The sequence below is a fragment of the Salarias fasciatus genome, chromosome 23 (assembly GCF_902148845.1).
Source record: "Salarias fasciatus chromosome 23, fSalaFa1.1, whole genome shotgun sequence".
Taxonomy (NCBI): domain Eukaryota; kingdom Metazoa; phylum Chordata; class Actinopteri; order Blenniiformes; family Blenniidae; genus Salarias; species Salarias fasciatus.
The window spans coordinates 25,325,491-25,346,353 of NC_043766.1; positions in this window are offsets into that span (position 1 = coordinate 25,325,491).

Consider the following 20,863-nt stretch of genomic DNA (forward strand, 5'->3'; position numbering starts at 1 on the left):
CAACAACATGTTTAATATGAAAAATACTGGGACGTCCAGCATTCAACAAAACGTTACTACTTTTTGTGAGACAGTACTTTATGTGCGGCCTGAGAGCTGAGAACCAAACTATGGATGGATGGATGGATGGATGGATGGATGATGTATCCCCCTCGAATTCCACAGGTATCCACAATTTAATCACAATTCAGTGAGATGAGTTGTAAAAACACATTCTATGTGGAATAAGTTTATAGAAATTAAATAACCTATTTCAATGGGCCAGGACTGTGGTTTAAAAAAAAAAAAAAAAAAAAAAAAAAAAAAAAGGAAACCTACAGAATGTTAAGAAGGGGCTCATAAAGTTGTGACTGATGATTCAACAGAGAAAAACTTTGCAACCAACAGCTGTGGAGCCACATCTGGCTCTTTAGCCTCTCTCTGATTGCCTCTTGCAGCTTTCACATGGTTATGTGTAAAGAAACATTTGTATCTGATTTGAAATGTTGCTCGTATTTTGCACTCTGAGGTGACAAAATGTGGCTCTTCAATAAAAGAATAGTTTTGTTGTTATCCAACTAAAATATGCGTCACATCCTCACGTCTCCAAACAATAAAAGGTAGTTTTGCATCTGAGAACCAAAACCCCAGACTTTCAATTATGATAATAAAATATTATCAGATTTTAATAGCAGCTGTTAAGCTTCATAAATGCATCATGACATACAGTTTTGAGAACATATAGCAAAGCAGCAGACTATAAAGGTTTATGAGTTCTTTTGTTGTTGTTGAATGTGAAACAATATTAGGTGGACGATTGGTAAAAAAAAAGAAAGTCTGTTTTGGCCATAAAGGCTGTGGAGCTCCAGAATAGGCGGTCTACACAGAAAGCGCTTTGGATGCATTTTTCATTCTCCTTCTTTCTTATAAGTCTGGGTATTGGATTGAAATCTTTATAAGATACCAGGGGACTGGGTGTCTGGCCACATCCTGTGTGAACTCTGACAGCGGACCAATCTGAGCATCTCATCAAACGTCTTCGACATCGCCGCTCACTTTACACATGCTCTGAGGTCTCATCTCACCTCAACTGCTTTCAGAACGGCACGTATCACTCCATGGTTATTGATTTTCGTTGGTCTCAGAACTGTTTTTCCAGTGTGACAATTTCTTTCACTTTAATGCATCACAAACACCTTTTTTCTGTCATCTTTTCCAAATGATTTCTGCCTGTATGACCTGAACTCTTTACCAGGCTGAAAAGTCGATAGAAAACTGATTACAGCGATAGGAACAAACGTCCCAGGAGCAGCTGGAAGCTTCCTCTCAAAGCTTGTGCATGCAGTATGTACATTTACCCTCACTACTTCAAGTGATTTTAGCACCACATTTTTTTTACTAGTGGTTTTAGTTTAATTAAATTTGACTTCATTTTAACTGTTTGAGCTGTTTCCGTAATTATCAACAAGCTTCACATGCATCGAAGTGCTTCAAGGAGAGAAGTTCTGCATGGTTAAAAATATCAAACAGGACATGAAAAAAAACCTTGGAAAAAAAAGAAAAAAGTTTTGTGTTCAGCATATACCATCAACACATCCATCCAGCCATCTTCTATGCAGCTTTATCAAATAAGGACTGGGTGAGCAATGAAGCAAAAGACAAATGCGAAGAGGAAAATGGATCGTTTCAAAAGTGTCAGCAGTCTTGATCAGCTCAGTGTCAGAATGCAAATGTTAACCAGCACACACTGATGTGGCCAAGGAGCCTGTCTGTTGGATTGTGCACTATGAAATTTGTCAAACACAGTGAGGATTTGAACAACACCAGGGAAAGCCAAAAAGCTACAGGGTCGAAATTAGCGACAGTGAGAAGAAAAAAAAATCTGTCCTTTGTTGTCAGGGCCAGAGCTTTCCGATCGTTTGGACCTGCCAGAGGAAGGTCTGCTACTGACAGGTGAATTTCCAGGAAATGTAGATATTGATCCTCGACAACACTTAGTAACACCTCTGCTGATCCTCTTTAGCATCACCATGAGATAAGCACAACATATATACATCTTGAACTGATTGTTCACAAAACAATGATAGAATGATGATGCTGATGAAGGGAATCTGGCTTCTATCCTCCCATTTCAATAATGCTCAGTGAAGCTTTTAGTTTAATGGTTAGTTAATGCCTGCTCTCTTATTTGCACCTTTTTGGATGGCACCGAGGTAATTTGAGAGAGTGAACATGCTACATGTACCTGCTGACTCTCAGCAATGTGCAGACAGCAAGCTGACAGAAGCAGCCAGCCTTTCGGAGCCACTGGTATGGCCATGCCTGCTTAATCCTCCCAAAGCCTCAGATTTTGACCCAAGATGCAGTCACGTGTTGCACGTTGCACTTGCTAGAGGCAGGAAGATGTGAAACTACTGAGGGTTTCTCACGGAGAAGCACAATAACTATGTCCCTGTTTGATGAGCAACCTTCAAATGCATCCTGTCACCCCTGTCATGTGGTCCACAGTGTCTCACACACACGTTTGTTCTGGGAAGAAAACAAACAAGAAACTCAACTCTGTAACTTCATCTAAGGTTTCTGTGCATGTGTACCTCTGAATGGCCAAGGCCTGCTGGGGGCTGAAGCGTGTCCCCGTGCGAGGGTGCAGCAGGAAGTGTCCGGGCACTGTCACCTGGAGATTCTTCATGGCCATGCAGAGTCCACTGACCAGCAGCCCCATGCCCCCCAGCCCCAGGAACAAGCCCAGGAGCAGCCCCAGGACTGACTGGTAGGGCAGACCAACGCCCAGGATGATGATCCCCCCAGCAGTCATCAGCAGCACGCCCAGGCAGAGCAGAGCTCCCTGGCGGATCGGCATCTCCGGAGCGCCTGCCTCTGGAGGAGTTCACTTCTTGCAGACGCCTCCTCTTCAGCCACAGCCAGCCTGCTGGAGAGAGCACACGCTGACGAGACCAACGACCATGTCTGCGTGCGCGAGGGACGCGGAAATGGGGCGGTAGAAGCGTGCGCGGAGGGGACTGAGAGGGTGATTTCAGTGAGAAACAACAGAGACATGTGCAACATGTAAAATCAACTCCGCGCCGGCGCGTGCGCGCGGCGTGCGGCGTGGATGAACGCGGATCCCCTCTGTACCAGATAGGAAGTCGCGCCGTTCAGCTGATGTTTGCCCTGGAAGCTCAGTCATCCCTCCGCCGCGCGTCCGCTGCTCCCGCCATCCCCGTCATGTCCGCGGCTGCTCCCTGGAAAAACGTGCGGGGGAAGAGAGAGTCGCGTCCGCTCCGTGAAAGCCGCGAGCCCGCCGCGCCTCGCTCATGATGAGCCCCTCCGCAGCGAGACCTCCGCTCCCCGCGCCTCCGCCTGCATGTCCGCGCTGCTCCCTCTCTTCCTCCGCCTCGCAGGGGGAGTGATTACTGCTCCCAAAATCTGTCGAACAGGAGTTGGTGTCGCATGTGGGCCGAGCTGTGTGGTTTTCATCTGGCCGCAGCAGCAGCAGCAGCAGCGTGTGCGTGTGTGTGTGTGTATGTGTGTGTGTGTGTGTGTGTGTGTGTGTGTGTGTGTGTGTGTGTGTGTTTTAACGAGGAAGGGTTTCAGTGACGAGGAATGGAGGGCAGGGCGTTCGCACGCACACACACACACACACACACACACACACACACACACACACACACACACACACACACACACACACACACACACACACTCACACACACACACTCCACTCTGCCACTTCTCTGCTGGGCCGAGCTGCTCGCACAAAGACTGAGTTATAGTCTCATGAACCCGTGAACTTCAAGTAAAAACCAGAGCTGAGGTGGAGCGGGAGGATCCCCCCCGGCCCACGTCGGAAGGGTGGGAGGGGGGTTTCCAGGGGGAAGTGAATGTCTAATAAACATCTGGACTGGTGATGATGAGAATATTTATATTCACAGAGGACTTTCGTTATCATCTTTGCTCTTTGACCTCCTCTTTACTTTTTCATCCCAAAGTTTACCCAGAAATATCACTTAAATACATGCATACTTTCCGATTAACAGTGCATCTGCTTAAATAAGTGAAGGCAGTTTGACACAGAATTATCTTAGTTGCTTTTAGATCAACTTCACTAGTTACTGAAAATTAGCTATTAGTTTTAGAACTTGAGTTAATTTACAAGATATGGACAAATTTCACTTTATTAAAGGTATGGCCACTCATAAATACTTTCAATAGTAATTGAGTTACTTTATAGTTGCTGAAAATTAATAGTGATGAAAGTTAAAAATGAACAATAGTGGGTTGCTTTTGTAGTTGGTGAATGAAATAAAAATTCTGATTTAATTTAAGCTACAGTTTCTGGTCCGTGCATGAAGTATAATTCATTGCTTTTTCTTCAACTGGATTATTTTTAGTTACTGAAATTTATTACTTATTTGCATTCATATGAACAAGTTACCATCAGGATTTAAAATTAGTAAGTGGAACATTGTTGTAATTATTGGTTTAAATAACTGTGGTGTTACTTTTGTAGTTACTGAAATTTAGTTTACTGCAGCTAAGCACTACTTCTTTTCTTACTGTAAATTACAACCCAGTACCTGATTACTGCTACAGTTACTGAACTCTGGTTTGAACAGTAATGGAGTTTGTTTTCTGCGTTCTGAAATGGAGTACTTGATTACAGACCTACAATTTTACAAATTACAGCTTTAGTTACTAAATGAAAAAATGAAAATGACAACTTATTAGAAGTATGATTTCTTGGTTGCATCAATAAAAAGTTGTGGATTGTGTTTATCCATTACTAAGTAATAGCCAGTCACGGCTACTGTTGTTACAGCTTTCTGTAGCACAGTACAGTGGTCTCATTGAAATGATTACGGTATTATGCTAACTGGGAGCTGTATGTTTAAATTTTTAATATCACTGCAGAACAGAACTAATCAACCTTTGGATTGGTCACCCATTGTTCACCGGGAAGGTGACCTGGGTTTAGCTCATCTTTTACAGCACCCAGTTGTTGCAATGGTAATGGGATTACTATTGCTACAAGTGGGTACTGTTGAAGTTACTGTAAATGTTCACAGATACATAATGCCTCAAATAAAATTAGAGTTATTTTCTTAAATTATAATATGGTTGACCGCCGTTGCATTAAAATGTAGCGGTGTTACTTTTTGAATGACTGATCTTTAGTTCTGGATTACTGCAATAGTTACTAGAACTTGCTTTGATTAGAACTTGAATAACTACTCAGTTTGTAAAATAAATGTGCTTACATTGACACCAGGTAGTGAATTAGGTGACAGTTAATTCACTAACCAAAATTAACATTTAATATCAGTCTGTTATTTGCATAGCTTAATTTGTTAAACCAGTGTATGTTTTGTGGTGTTCGTGTACTGCATCTCCAGTCATTCTTAGTCATTTATTTTTGCATTCTTCTCATTGTTTTTATTTTTTTAATTTGATGAGTTGAGATTTAATTTCAGTTTTTTCCCTCTCTCATCTTCCATAATTTTCTATGTGATGATAGTTTTGCTGATAAAGTTGTGAGTGAAGTACTTCAGGATAAATGTAAATACAACACAGACATGCTGGTGACTAGTAACTCAGTCTGTCTAATGACGGCATGAAAGAATTCCGACTATCGAGCCTGTATTGTACACATTCACAGTCCTGCTAGTTTACATTAATTTGGCATGTTTGCTACTCTCTCTGTTTCAAGGAGACAACTGAAGGTATTAACAACAACAAAAAAAATGCAGTAACAGGGTACAACTAACCACTATTTTACATAAAAAAAAGAAAGTAGAAACCAATCAAGTAAAACTTTCACTTAACTTGCACAACACTGTTTGTTAGGATGGTAATTTGAGGATTTTTTTTTTCTTTTCCATCGGATTGAGGGTCACTCCTCACTGCTATACCATGTTAACAGATGGATGTGAAACTGCAAATCTTTGAACACAAGCTTCACTCGTTTCACATGAGGACCACCAGTACGGCCCATGTGCTCATCCATCCATCCATCCATCCATCTTCTAAACATCTTTAAACAAACGTCTCTTGGTGCTTGAGTCACTAGCAGAGGTGCACACAGGTCACACCTTTCACAGGCTAGTAACCTTTGTGCCTTGCTAAGGGCATGAATTAATTCCCAAATTCAGATTGTTTCAGTCGGATCAGATGACTTTATTTGTATTTTAAGGGATATTTATTGATGGGTTCTCAGTTCAAACACACAATATTCATTCAGACAATGTTGAGCAATAACACCAAAGACAACAGTAACAACATGTAAAAAGCTAAAAGATGAAATCTGACGAAGTAAAATTGTTAAATATGTTGAAAAGTTAAAACCTCTAGGAATACAGAATGGAAAGGTTTCATCAAGTAAGTAAGGCATGACCAGATAATTGAATGGAAATGGAGAAAATAAAAAACACAATTAAACAGGAATATCTTGTGACTTTGTTTTTTTTGTCTGCGTTATTTGCCCTAAAAAACAAAGGAAAAGAGGGATTTCCCCCGGTGTGGGCTCATGATACAAAGGCTGTGTCTCCTACAAACAAAGGTAATACTGTTATCATTTGGAAGCTGCTCTCCAGAATATACTGAAATTGTGGAGTCATTGTTTTAGTGTCTTGATTTAATATCTCCATGAAACAAAAAACTAAATCAACGAATGAACTGAAACCTAAAATGACAAATATCGATATTTAGGAGTTGTGAAAAATTGTGTCAGCCAGTTGTAAGTACATTTACATCTCAGTGAGACTGTGTTGGAGTGAACCAAAGACAACTAATTTCTTTGGAAATTAGCTTATGAGTGGTTGGTGCTGTTAATTAGACTGATGTCCTTAGTGTGGTTGATACACTTTTTAGACAGCAGACAAGGGAGAGAGAATTAGATCCTGGGAGACAATATAGAAAACAATCAAAAATCTACTCAGCACATTTGTGACAACGAGGACTTGTGATATTCTACGCGAGACATTCTTATCCGGTCTTGGCAGAACACCGACAAGCAGTAGAATGTATCACAAAGACCAAAAAATATAACTGCAACATTCCATTCAGCTTAACGTCACATTAAAATACAAACAAATACATTATATTGTTGTTTTATATTGCTGTATGAATTTGGAAAAAGTTATTTTCCAAATTCGTCAGTTGTCGGTCCATGACAACCACAACAATGGCCGTCTGCAACGCTCTCTCACCGTAAGACATCAGTCCAACGATATTAAAACACAATCATCTCAATCTTGGCCAAAATCACACACATTGCAGCCTCTTGCCATTTGAGATGGTTAAAAAGTGAGTCATTCAGGAAGTGAGGTGCAAGCTGTGCCCCCCCCCCAACACACACACACACACACACACACACACACACACACACACACACACACACACACACACGGAGTGAATGTTGACTTTCCTGGCTGCAGGTGTTCTCATTTCTGATGCTTGGCGTCAGAGGGCTCAGGGTCCAGGTTAAGGTCATGACAAATTTTTTCCGGCCAGTTTTCCGGCTTCCGTCTTTAGTTCTATTTGTATACCTCTCTGCTTTTCTCTCCAGTTCTGGTTGTTTTGTACAGGCGTGAGTCATGTTTAAATGTTTGGCTTGTTGTTCTGTTTTTGCTGAATGTCCTCTCGTTCCAAAGCAGATGTTGCTCATCATGGCATATGTCCTCTGTGTTGATTGCCAGTTGCCCTTCCCTGTTGCGTGCACCGACATCTTGTATTTAAGAAGTTTTCTGTCCGTTGCTCATTCTCAATTTGATTCAGTCTTGTCTTTAACTCTTTATTTGTTGTTTGATTGTTACACATATGCCTCTATGCTCCTTATATATTTCTTTTTCAGCCACTGAGTTTAATTTTCAGTCTTTTTGTACCAAAGTTTTCCCAAATAAATTGCTTCTCTGAACTGATCCAAATAACACGTGCAGGACATATGACTTGTGGTGACTCTTGAAGATTATAATCTCGGTGGTTGAAGGTACAACATGATGTCTGAATAGAGAGCATTTTCCATAACTTTTTAATAAATAAAGTTGAATATACACCCTCGGGGATAGAAACCATATTGCAAGATTCTGTCTAGCTTCCCTTCAGAGAGTAAAGCATATCAGTCACAGACACATGCATATTCAGTGGCACAAATAATCAAAAAAACAGTCCACGATGACAAATGTTATGCAATGATTCACATTAGCTGAAGTCATTTGTGCTTGTGTTGCCAAACATTACAAGTGCAAAAAAAAAAAAAAAAAAAATTAACTGTGAAGAAATAAAAAAGGAAACACAGTGAAACACATCAGATGACAGAAACCAGCAAAAACAATGGAAAAACCTTCATCGGGGATAGGGAATCATACAGAATCACACAAACATACAGGCTCATCTACATAAAGCACAATGGTTAACCGGAAAACATTGCTTATTCAACTACCTAACAGGCAAAAAAATGTACATACATCAAAGTAATTTGGCTCTATTTTTATGTTCCAGTGATTTTTCACAATTCAGGTCTGCTTTTAACAACCTTCCTACTCAACGTTTGCACTTTCATTGCATAATCAAAGCAAACAGACTAAGTAGCCCCCCTTTTTGATTCTTCAAAGTTGCTGGCAGTACTTGAATGCCCCAGGCTGATGGAGCGACAACAGCATTTGCCTTGTGACTGCATGTTGAACATCAAAAGCCTCAGAAGGAGAAACAAGAAATTGAAATGTATCAAAACTGTGGGTGATCCTTTAAAATATAGAGTGTCTGTGGTTTACATCAGGTCATGTCAGTGCATTTAAAGCTCTGACGGAGTTGCCAGGCAGCTGCAGGGATCTGCCGCACTGTGGAAAAACTCATATGGTCAGATGAGTCATTGTTCCCCTGCTTTCAACAAGCTGAAGAGTACATGTGTGGCACACAAACTGAAAGATGAGGAAAACATTTGTGCAGGATTTTGGGTTGGCCACAGCCACAGGACCACTGGAGTGTTCAACAGGCGAGAAAACTGAGACATCTGCCCCATGAGATCGGCAGGAGAGACCAGAGTGAGAACTCACCCACTGGTCTGTGCAGCTGAAATAAAGGAAATCCTGGTGTGTTTCAGAGGCAAGTGGTCAGGTTACGGTCGTCTTCAGCTGCTCGTGTTTTATCCACCTGTGAATACTACTGACTTAGTCTACTCGTATTTGAACATTTTATATTTGATTGGTTATGTTATGAGGGGAAAAAAAACAAACACTGTCCATTCATTTTGTTTTTGATCTTGTTTGAACTGAACTGAACTCAGTTGAACTCAACTGAACTGGAATTTCTGTTTCAACTTATTTTTATTGTAGTCAATAGCTGCTGTCCTGTGTTCAGTATATGTGTACAGTATTTTAACTGTGTTCCCAAGAGAGGCATAAAGGCTTGAAGTCTTGACATGATGGGCTGTATGAGAAGTGTCTCCTCTAGGGGGAGCCAGAGAACTTTGGGGGTGTGCACAGCACCAGGAAATAGAAACTAGAAAAAGCAAATTGAAGAAATTCCGATCTGATGTGCCACTACCACAAGGTGCTATTTGTTCTACTTAAAAATAATTGCAATGCTGTGTTTTTATTTCTGCTCTGAAGTGAAAAGACCTCCAATCTAGAAAATAAATTCTGACTTTTAGCTCCTCAAATCTATCCTATGCACCCACTGCTGAAATTATTCCCGGGATCACCAGTCACACTTGGTGAAGTTTCTGCAGCATAATTTCTGCAGAAATAAAACCTTGTGCTTTCTTGAACTGTGTGCAAGCAAGGCAGACAATTTATTTCCTCTCATTTAACTCTGGCAAGAGAGCATACCAAAAAAATGAACTACCTTACACCAACTGATGATGCTCAACTATTTCCTGGAAACCTGAAGTACAGATTACAATCAAAAACCTGACTTGAAGCTTCTTTATGTTACTCTAAACAAAATAGAAGGAAATCATGTGCCAAACCATTTTGTTTTTTAAGTCAAAACAACAGATAAATGACAACTGTTTAAAGTCAACTTCAAACATCCTAATAATGTTTGTCAAAACAGTGAAGTGGTTGCTCATAGCAGTCACACTCTTGTTCAATACATGATATGTGTCGATTCTTTGTTTTGGTCAGATAAGGCTGAAATTGGTTTGGTCTACCTTTTTAAATGCCTGAGATTTCAGTCTGTGTGAATAACACTGTTTTAATATCAGGAAATGAAGGGAAAACATGCAGGGATCAAGCAAAAAAGCATGCTTCAAGTTTAAGTTTGTTTTGGTCAAAACACAGTGATTTGAGTTAGAGCAACATCTCTGGCTTTTCTGTTCTTTTTTTTTTTTTTATCTCAAATGTGTGATGTACAGAGAGGCTGAGCGTTCACTGTCACACCTCGAAGCTAATTTCTCGCGACTGTCCAAAAAGGGGCTCTGTTGCCAGGTGTGTGTCCGAGTATGCGCGCCGAAGTTGTGTAGAGCTACAGGTGGTCTTGATGGCAACCTCATAGGGAGGCGGCGGCCCCAGCCACGGTGGAGGGTGAGGCGTGGGGCTGAAGCCTCCAGAGTCCATTGGTGGATAGTCGAAGTCTTCGCCACGAGCGCCATGTCTGTGGCGTTCCATCGTCCTGCACACAACAAGGACAGGGAGTCATGTGAGGACTGTGCAGAAACACAAACTGAGTTGTACAGCACAATTACGAGATGTCAGCAGCTGTAACAACAAGACACACGAGAGCAGACAGTGGTATTGAATGTGAATCTGTCAAGTCCTGCCAAACGCAGGAATCGAGTTTCCTCAGGTATAAATGATATCCTTGTGTGGGGTGACAAGAGGTTTGTGAATTCAATCTGCACATATGGGTCATGTCTTGACAGGTTTTCTTTTATTTCAGTAAAATATAGCTAGTAAATCTAGGTAACTTGTGCTTGGTTGATGGTTCTCTTGTTGTGATTTATGCACAAAGCAGAGAGTGAGGTTGGAGGGGAGTGTGCTTGTGTCTTTTTCCAGCGTATCTTATTTGTTTTCTAACTTTCAATAATTCCTTACCAGTTAATTATTTAACTAAAACACTCATCTTTTGAATTAAAAGTAATATAAATGTTGAGTAGATAAATTAAGATCACAAAATAAGCTTTGCTGAACAACCACAAATTTAAGACACATAACAGCTACATGGGGCTATTTCAGGACCTACACACCTGACTTCCATTTTTAATGTAAAAGCTCTTATTGCTCATTGATCTCAACAGCCATTAAAACAAAATCTTCTAAAGTGACATTCCCCCAGGAAGTCCGACATCAACCAAAACTGGCTGCTAATCATGAGACAATGCATGTTTTACTTTTGACCAATGAGAATGAACAGTTCTGGCCCCCCATCATGAAAATACTCGGTCAGAACAGGGGCTTGATCCCACCACACCTGATGGATCACAGCCTGCTCATTTGTAATTTAAACGCATTTGTAGGATGAACAACACCACTGAGTACGAGGATTCCCCCAATTAAATTAAAGTTCAAACTTCACTGCTTATACCAAGCAAGCTACACTGCTGCCAATGTTTTATTTCAGTAGATTTATGAATAAAGTCCAAAGAAACAGGACATTAGAACAACTAAACAATTTATTAATTTAACAAGGAGGAGTCTCACTATGGAAGAGATAGAGACCTACAGGACCACAACATGCTGTTGACGAGCCTGCTCATACTTCCTGCAGCCAGCATTTGTCACGAGTCAGTCAGCATGGTTGTGTTGGTTAGAATGATTAGCACAGGGTGAAGTAAAGATGACTGCTTGTCAGCATCTGTGGGTACCAGAAGCTCAAAACAAGGGTAATTAGCTCTTGGGCTTTCTCATAAATGAGCTGGCAATTTTTTCCTATAAGTGCAGTCAAGTCCCCCTGGTGGTACATCGAATCACGTCTTCACCTTGGGTTTGGGGTTTGAATCTGGCTTGCAGGAGTAAACACATATGATGTAAAAACTAATCAAGTCTGCAGTGCAAACTGCAATGCCTTGTTTTGGTGATCCTTGTAAAAAGAGAGCAGCCAAAAAGACAATTTTTAATGGGTGCAACCCACACACACTCAGCTATGCTCCTCATCCCACCAATACCTGTTTCTTACAAATGTGGCACCACTGAATTAAGAAAATTTTCACTGATCAATCAGCCAAACACAAATTTGCTCACCTTTTGAGTTACATTTAATTTATTCCATTAGGTTTCCCATCTTTCACCACTTGACAGGAATAAATTGAATCTAAAGAACTTATTTCTTCTCTCTTTATTTGGTGATGATCACGGTCACATTGTAAGTAACCTGTCTTATTTTTAGGAACTGTTATTATAAATGAAGTGTTCATCCAGAACTGAAGACTTTTGTATTCAATCTTAGAACCCTTCAATAATTAGTATGTGGCAATTATTGGCTCAAAGGAACATGAAGTAATAATAAGAGTATTTAAGAAAATGCAGTGCAATGACAACTTGCACTGCAGTCAAACCTATTGTTAAGGTAAACTTTAATTTTTTTGGGAAATACAGAAGCAATATTTATTTCAAGTTTTCTGGTTTATCACAACAATACAACAAAAGACGTCACACAGATCCTGAACTATGCAGAGCAATGATTAACTTAGTAAAGCTCCTTTTTCCTTCACCCACCTGGGCAGAAACACTGACTGGGACTCAGGGAAGCGACTCCCTGGGGGAGTAAAGAGGGCATGGTTCGGGTAGTTGGTGTAGTCATTGTATGGATAGTGCGGGCACTCTGGGTCGAACTCCCGGTGGTTGTAGTTCACTGCACTTTTGCTGTTCATTGCCCAGAATAGCCCCAGGATGAGCATGACCACCCCCAGCACCACGCAGCAGAGGGAGAACGCCTGCAGGCGGCTCTGGTTTGAGGCCAGGAAGGCTGTGGAGCCTCCGGTCACAATGAGGAAGGCTCCGATGAAGATTGCTCCGTGATGCAGGGAAGGCATCCTCTTCTCTGTCAGATGCTTCTGGGGTTATTGTATGGCTGTGACCGGCTGGGTACTGTCACTTACATATAAACTATCCCACGGAGTGCGCTTCCCATGCGCTCTGACAGTAACCAGACATCCAAAAGATTTACTCCACAGTTAGAGAAATCCCGGGACTCACCACTGTTCCTAAAGCTTACTTCCTTTCTCACATTATTTCCATCTGAAATCCTCCTGATCAGTTGGTCCGTGTGTTAGTCCTCACTCTGTGCTCCAGCTCCTGATGGTTTGCAGAAAAATAACGGGGAATAAAAAGATGAAGGCTTTGATGCACACCAGGCCAATGTTGAGTAGCTGTGTGTTTATCATCAAGCCAGATAGACGAGAGGACAGCAGAGCCCATTAAGAAATCTTTACTGGTGCCCCACCCTCCCTCTCTCTAATGTGTCTGAAGGGTACCACTTTAGCCTCTGTGTGTGTGTGTGTGTGTGTGTGTGTGTGTGTGTGTGTGTGTGTGTGTGTGTGTGTGTGTGTGTGCAAGAGAGAGAGAGAGAGAGAGAGAGAGAGAGAGAGAGAGAGAGAGAGAGAGTCAGTCTTGCAACAACACAGCTTTACAAATATCAAACATGATGATCAATGTAAGAGAACCTATTTACAGCATTGGAGAAACTAGACGAAACACCAAATAATGCAAGTTATATTTCAAAAGAGAGATTGTTAATTGACAGAATATCTTCAGTTCAGTCACTCAGCAGATGCTGGTGTTCTGGCTGTGTACAGTGTTTATGCTTGCGTGACATGTAACAACTTCGATTACATTAAAGATTCATGAATAAGATAATTTTGTATTATCCACTGCTCATACTGGTTGTTATGCCCTGCAGAATCATAAAGCTGCAAGGAATTCTGAGCTTCAGTTTCCCTGTATCATCTGTGATGCCTGGGTGTACGAACGGCTTCAGCTTTAGGGTTCAAAAAGGTAAATAAAGCAAAACAAATAAGAAATCCTGGATCACTGTCTGACAGGCCAAGTCATGACCGTGAGACATCATGTTCAGCTTCAATTAACTTGTTAGTCGCTTTCATGAGTGAAATCATTGTTGATGAGTTAAACTTAAAGTACACAATTTCAGGAACTTGCACTAAAATGAAAATAAACGCATAACTGATTAATTCTTATTCGTAGGTTTTGGAATTTCATTCATACCAAACATAAATTTACTCCATTTAATCTAAGGTAATAGTTTTAAGATCATCACTTCAGAGTACTTCTCCACATGAAAGTAACTATTGTTGTATTTTTTTAATGCAAAATGTACACATTCTTATTTTTAACAAAACATTTTATGCTCATTTTAGTTGTACTTGAGAAAAAAAAGTATAATTTTCTCTTATAACCTTAAAACATACCCACAACATTCATTCATCAAATTTTTTGACAATGTTAGTAGCATTTTTTTTCTTTAATTAAAAAAGATACACAGTTGGTTTGCACATTTGTCCAGTTTACCCATCATTGTTCAGTTATCTTCATCTTTATTTATTTTATTATTATTTCACTGAAACTCCACATTTTCTAAACTAATGTTTTCAACCTATAGTGGCAGCTCAGGGGCTTTGAGATGTTTTTTTTTTTTATATATATATCTTTGATATCTGAAATAACTTGATTTCTCTACTTTATGCCGAGCTTTTTGTCTATTACAATCCTTCCATGTACAGGGCTTCCTCACACCAGCCTTGAACACAGTCTGGTCAATGCTGCAGCTCAAGTTGCCCTGTGCTCCACTGGGATCAATGGGTCAATATAAATGGGCAAACCTCTACTGTACAAATGTAAACTGCCAGCATCATATATGTCCACTGAGTGTGTAAGCACATTAATCAGACTGCAGAGTCAAATTTACTCACCAAGAGCAAATAACGGCTGCTGCATACACACACATGCACACATGTACACGCGTGTGCGCACACACACACACACACACACACACACACACACACACACACACACACACACACACACACACACACACACACACACACAATGATGAATAAAACTATGAAGAATGGCAGAATCTTTGTTATTGAAGGTGCTGGACACCTGAAAATCCAAGTACAGCTGGATTTGTTCCTTTATGAATGATATTGGTTTGATGCTGCCACTTCTGATCATAGATAACTTTAGGGGTTCCCATTTACCCAATCTTATAAGTTGTGTAGTAAAATTAGTTCAGCGGTAGTGCCTGTCAGGAAGTTTATGCTATTTTCTGCAGGTTGCTTTCTTTACAGTTTTACAGTCAATCAACTATACCCTGGCTTAGACCTCAAATGTTACGCTTGAAAGTTTAATAAAACTATATTAAAAAAAACTAAATTTCCCCACATGCTGAATGATAGAGCTGTCAAGGCGTTTTCCTTAAAGATGAATTTTACTTAATGCATTGCGATCCAGCTTATCTAGCCTGTTTTTTTTTTTCTTCTTTTTTGCACGCTGCCAGAATTCCCAGTGAAAATTGATATCATGTCCAGCCAAGGAAAGTAGCAAATTAATCCATTTCATTTTCTTTTAGGTTCAGTCACGGGCGTCAATAGGTTTTAAGTTCTTGGCTTAACCCCCAGGAGATGCAGAGATGTGAGCAAACGGAGAGCAAGAGCAAAAAAACACAAGCAGTTAACAAAAACTGAGAAACTATTCATTAGTATTTCAGTTGGTGCTTTTGATACAGTGCAACTACAAATACAGGGTTTGCAGAATAACAGTGTGTTTACAGCTGCAGTTCTCAAACTGGGGTCCCTTTAACCCCAGTAATTAGCGAGCCAGAGCTTATGGTCTGTAGAAAAATGTCAAATGAAATGATAAGAAATTAATATCCATTCTGAATCATTAAAAAAAAAAGTGCATATCTACATGTAGGTAGCAATGCAACAATAAACAAAGTAACTGCTCCACTATGGACCAAACTCTGACATGATTGATACAGATCACTAAATCTGTGATCCGTTATTTGCATCACACACAGCTGCTGGCTCTACTCAGTGTTTCTATCTAGTGATGATCGAAACATATTCAAATAAACCGCTTCATCAAGTGGTGCTGAGTCTAAACCAGCTGAACTGAGAAGATATTATGACCTTTATCTGGAGTTTGGTTTCAGTGAGAAGAGAGACAGAATACCAGGATGTGTGTAGAGTCTTCAGCTGGTAGCAAATAAAACCACCAAGCTAAAGCAGGTCCTGATTACCAAGAACCAGAGTTCAGAGACGAAACTGAGGAAAGAATGAATAACACATTAGCCTGAAAACAGGAATGGTGAATTTGGCTGTAGCTTCAGAAAAAGCCCAGAGGGCTTCTCATTTAGTGGTAGAAGAGGATCTTAGTCTGTTTGTCATCCATCACTCCAAGAAAAGAGAAACTGTGTTATGAGAAACAGACTCACCTTCTCACTAACATTACCAGTTAGTGATGTGACTGAGTTGTGTGTGATCAGAATAGTTACACACATTTATTGGGTGACTCCATTATAATCTATGTTTGTCAGTTTTCTGCAGTTGTCTGCAAAGAAGTGGCAAAAAGTGTTGAACCACTTCATAAGGTTTTGAACTGTTTGTTCAGCAAACTGTTTTCATTAGAACTGGTTCAGGGTTCACTCTGTGTGTAGTAACTTAAAGGAACTTGAAGGAAACACTCTGGTTTCAGCTTCAGAACTCCTCACATCATTACATAACAGCTGCTGCACAGAACATCTCACTGCTCACACTACCTGGTTAACTCCTTCACTTCCTACAGGCTGCACTAACTCCAGGACCCCACTGGAACATGTCAGCTGACCTCTGACCTGCCTGACTAGAACATAACATCCACATTACAGCACTGCTCGTGTTCTGAAAGCTGCAAATTTAAAATTCTAAATGCTGTGAAGTGAGAATTTAGGTTCAATAGGACTTTTCCTGTGTTTAAAATTATAGAATTAATATTGACTCCAATTTAATTACCGGTACTCCAGTTTCATTTAGTAAAGTTCATTTCTACTACACAGATCTTAAATAGTTAGGTTTGAACATTCATAAAATAAATAAGTCATATGGCATTTGGGGTTAAAAATGGCAGACTGTGTTTAAATAACACAAGGATTATGAAGAGTCCTTGAAAAATGTTCTCCTTTGTAAGAGATCCCTGGATAAAAAAAGCTTTGAGAACCCTGGTCTATAATGTTAAAGTCAGAATGTTATTGGTTAAACACGGAGCATTTTGGTTTATTGATAACATGGGAAAACAACTAACATTATCTAATTAACTAATAATTTTTCAAATGAGGATAAAACAAAAACACTTTGCTATACTGCAAAGCAGAAAAACTGCACTTTTATTGGAGTGGAGAACACTAAGCTAAATTTGCATTCTTGTGGGTTTTTCTCTGGGCAATTTGACTTCTTCCCACAGCCCATTCACATGCATTTGAAGCTAACTGGTGAGTTTGGAATAAGCCGCAGTTGTAAATATTAGTTTGCGTTGTCATCGATCTCTGTGTTTACCATGTGACACATGACTGACCTGTCCAGGGTGCTGCTTCTCTCTCACCCTCTCTGCCATCTGCCCCTTTATTGCTCATCCATGAATTTACAAGGTCAACTTTAGGCTGTTTGAAAGTTTTAGAATGTGTGAGAATTTTTGAATACATCAGAGTAGTAAAATGTAGAAGAAGATATTTGCAAATATGGTAGAATATATTTCACCATTTCGGGAATTTTTGACACCATTTACTTCAGAAACACCCCGGCGGTATTGTGTCTGTCTCCTTCAAGCTCGGGTCCTCTACCAGAGGCCTGGGAGCTTGAGGGTTCTGCACAGGATCTTAGCTGTTCCTAGGATTGCGCTCTTTTGAACAGAGCTCTCAGATGCTGTTCCTGGTATCTGCTGGAGCCATCCTCGCAGCTTGGGGGTTACTGCTCCCAGTGTCCCGATCGCTACTGGTATCACTGTTGCCTTCACGCCCCACACTCTCTCTAGCTCTTCCCTCAACCCTTGGTATTTCCCCAGCTTCTCGTGCTCCTTTTTCCTGATGTTGCCATCACTTGGGATTGCTACATCGATCACTATTGCTTTCTTCTCATGTTTATCCACCACCATGGTGTCAGGCTGATTGGCCATCACCAGTTTGTCAGTCTGAATCTTGAAGTCCCACAGGATCTTGGCTTGGTTGTTCTCCACCACTTTTGGTGGTGTGCTCCATCTAGACTCTAGGCTTCTCCAGCCCGTACTCGGCACAGATATTTCTGCATACTATGCCCACAACCTGGTTATGGTGCTCAATGTATGCCTTTCCTGCCAGCATCTTGCCCCCTGCTGTGATGTGCTATATTGTTTCAGGGGCCTCCTTGCACAGTCTGCACCTGGGGTCTTGTGTAGTGTGATACACCCCGGCCTCTATTGATCTTGTGTTTTGGGCCTGTGCTTGTATAGCCATGATTAGTGCCTCTGTGCTGTCTTTCAGTTCCGTCCTTTCCAGCCACTGGTATTTTCTCTCTATGTCAGCCACTTTTTCAATTTGTTGGTGGTACAGGCCGTGTAGGGGTTTGTCTTTCCATAATCCCACCTCTGGCTCCTCTTTCTCACGTGGTTTCACTTGTCTGAGGCTGAGGCATTCACTTAGCAGGTTGTCATTGGGGGCCATTTTTTGGATGTGTTCTTGGAGGGACAGTGTTTCCTCTTGGATGGTGGCTTTGACACTCACCGTTCCTCGGCCTCCCTCACTGCGCTTCATGAACAGCTTCAGGACACTGGACTTCGGATGGAACCCTCCATGTATTGTGAAGAGCTTCCTTGTCTTATATTGGTAACTTGTCTCTTCCAGTGGCCAGGATATTATACCAGCTGGGTATAATGATTACTGGTAGGGAATCCATGTTAATGGCCTGGATTTTATTCTTGCCATCCAACTGACTGTTCAGGACCTGTCTCACCCTCTGTAGGCATTTGGCTGTGGCTGACCTCCGGGTTGCCTCATCATGGTTGCCATTTGCCTGTGGTGTCCCTAGGTATTTGTAGCTATCTTCCACATCACTGATGTTGCCTTTAGGTAGTTTAACCCTTTCAGTAGTGATCATCTTCCCTCTCCTTGATACCATCCGCCCACACTTATCTAGTCCGAATGGCATCCTGATGTCATTGCTGTATAACTTGGTGAGGTGAAGCAGGGATTCGAACTCCCGCACACTCTTGGCACACAGCTTGATTTCATCCATGAAGAGGAGGCGGCTGATGATTGTTCCACTGCGGAATTGGTATCTGTATCCACTCTTGTACCCCTTTCCCACTGGCCAAAAAAACCTGTTTAAACCCGCTAATAATTGGCTACTCTTGGCAGTGGGAAAGTGTTTAAAAGGCATTCTGACCAGGGTCAATTAACCCTGCAAGCGACCCGGGTTTTAATTGCCTCGCCTCCGGCTCAGCTTGAGTGTGAAAGCTAGACCCGGGCCGACGCGTTAATTTACGTGATGACGTCGATGTAGCGTGCCTACGTTAGCGCGCTTGTTGTTTCTAGACACAGCATGAGATTCGTCAAGAAGACCCAGCATTAGCAAGATAGCGAGATCAGAGAGCTTCTCTTGAGCCGTCGGGAAGAGGTGATTTATCAACAGGTAACGGGGACTGAGCTCTTGTGCATTGTTTACTTTCGCTTTGCTCCATCGCGCTGATGATGTCATTAACGTGGGACACCATCAGCGTGGGAAAACATAACCACGCAGCTCGCCTGCCAGTGATTAAACCCGCGTCTGCAGGCGGTGGGTAAGGAGTCAACTGCCGATTGTTAGCGACTAGACCCGTGTTTAAAAAACACGCTAGTTTCAGTGGGAAAGGGGTAATGGTGATGATCAGGCTGAGGGGGTTCAGGCCTATGCAGAACTCCCTCACAGAGTGATCGGGGTACAACTGGCACCACTGGGTTTACTGCCTCAAGTACCCCAGTCACTGTGATGGTGGCACTAGGGCCAGGAAATACCAAGAGCAACGTCTGAGATCTCTGTCCAGAAGAAATAGAGAGAAAAAAAAAAATCTAAAATCTAAAAAGACTATCATCAGCCGTTTGGGCCTCTTATAACATGTAACAACTGTACATTGTTTTTGTTTGTTTTGTTTTGTTTGTTTATTTTGTTTCGAGCTGAATTTCATTCACAGTGCTCAACAGTAAGCAAAAATTACATTACAGTAAACAAAAATCATTACAATCAATACAACACAATACAATAACAAAACACATTTATATTAGCTCGAAAAGGAGTGGGATGAAGTAACACTTGTTATCTCCCACCCCTCTTTACTTTAACTCTTTAACTCAAGATATTACAACCTTCATTATTACACAATTGTGTTCACAGTACAGTTAATAACACTTCCTTTTATTAAACAAAAATCATTCCCCTTAATATATTTTTCAAAAGTAATTTCTTGAAGTTTCTTTTTAAATAACTTCATATTTGGACATTCCTTGAGCTGCCTTCCCAGGTTGTTCCACAATTTTACCCCTTGAACTGAAGGACAAAGTCTTTTCCGTTTATTATTCGCCCATCTAACTTTAAAATTCTGTGTATGACGTATATTATACCCTACTCCTACTCTTTTAGAAAATAAAAGTTGGATGTTTTTTGGAAGATTGTCCTTACTTGCCCTAAATACAATTTGTACAGTCAATAAATCAACAATATTTTGAAATTTTAATGATTTAGAATTTGCAAAAAGTATGTTTGTATGCCTCTGTAACCGACACCATGTATTATTCTTATTGCTTTCTTCTGTAAAATGACAAGAGGGTGTAATGCTATTTTATAGTTATTTCCCCATACTTCTGCACAGTAAGTAAAATATGGCAAAACTAATGAACAATAAAGTATACGCAATGATTTTTTATTTAGATCATGTTTTGCCTTATTTAT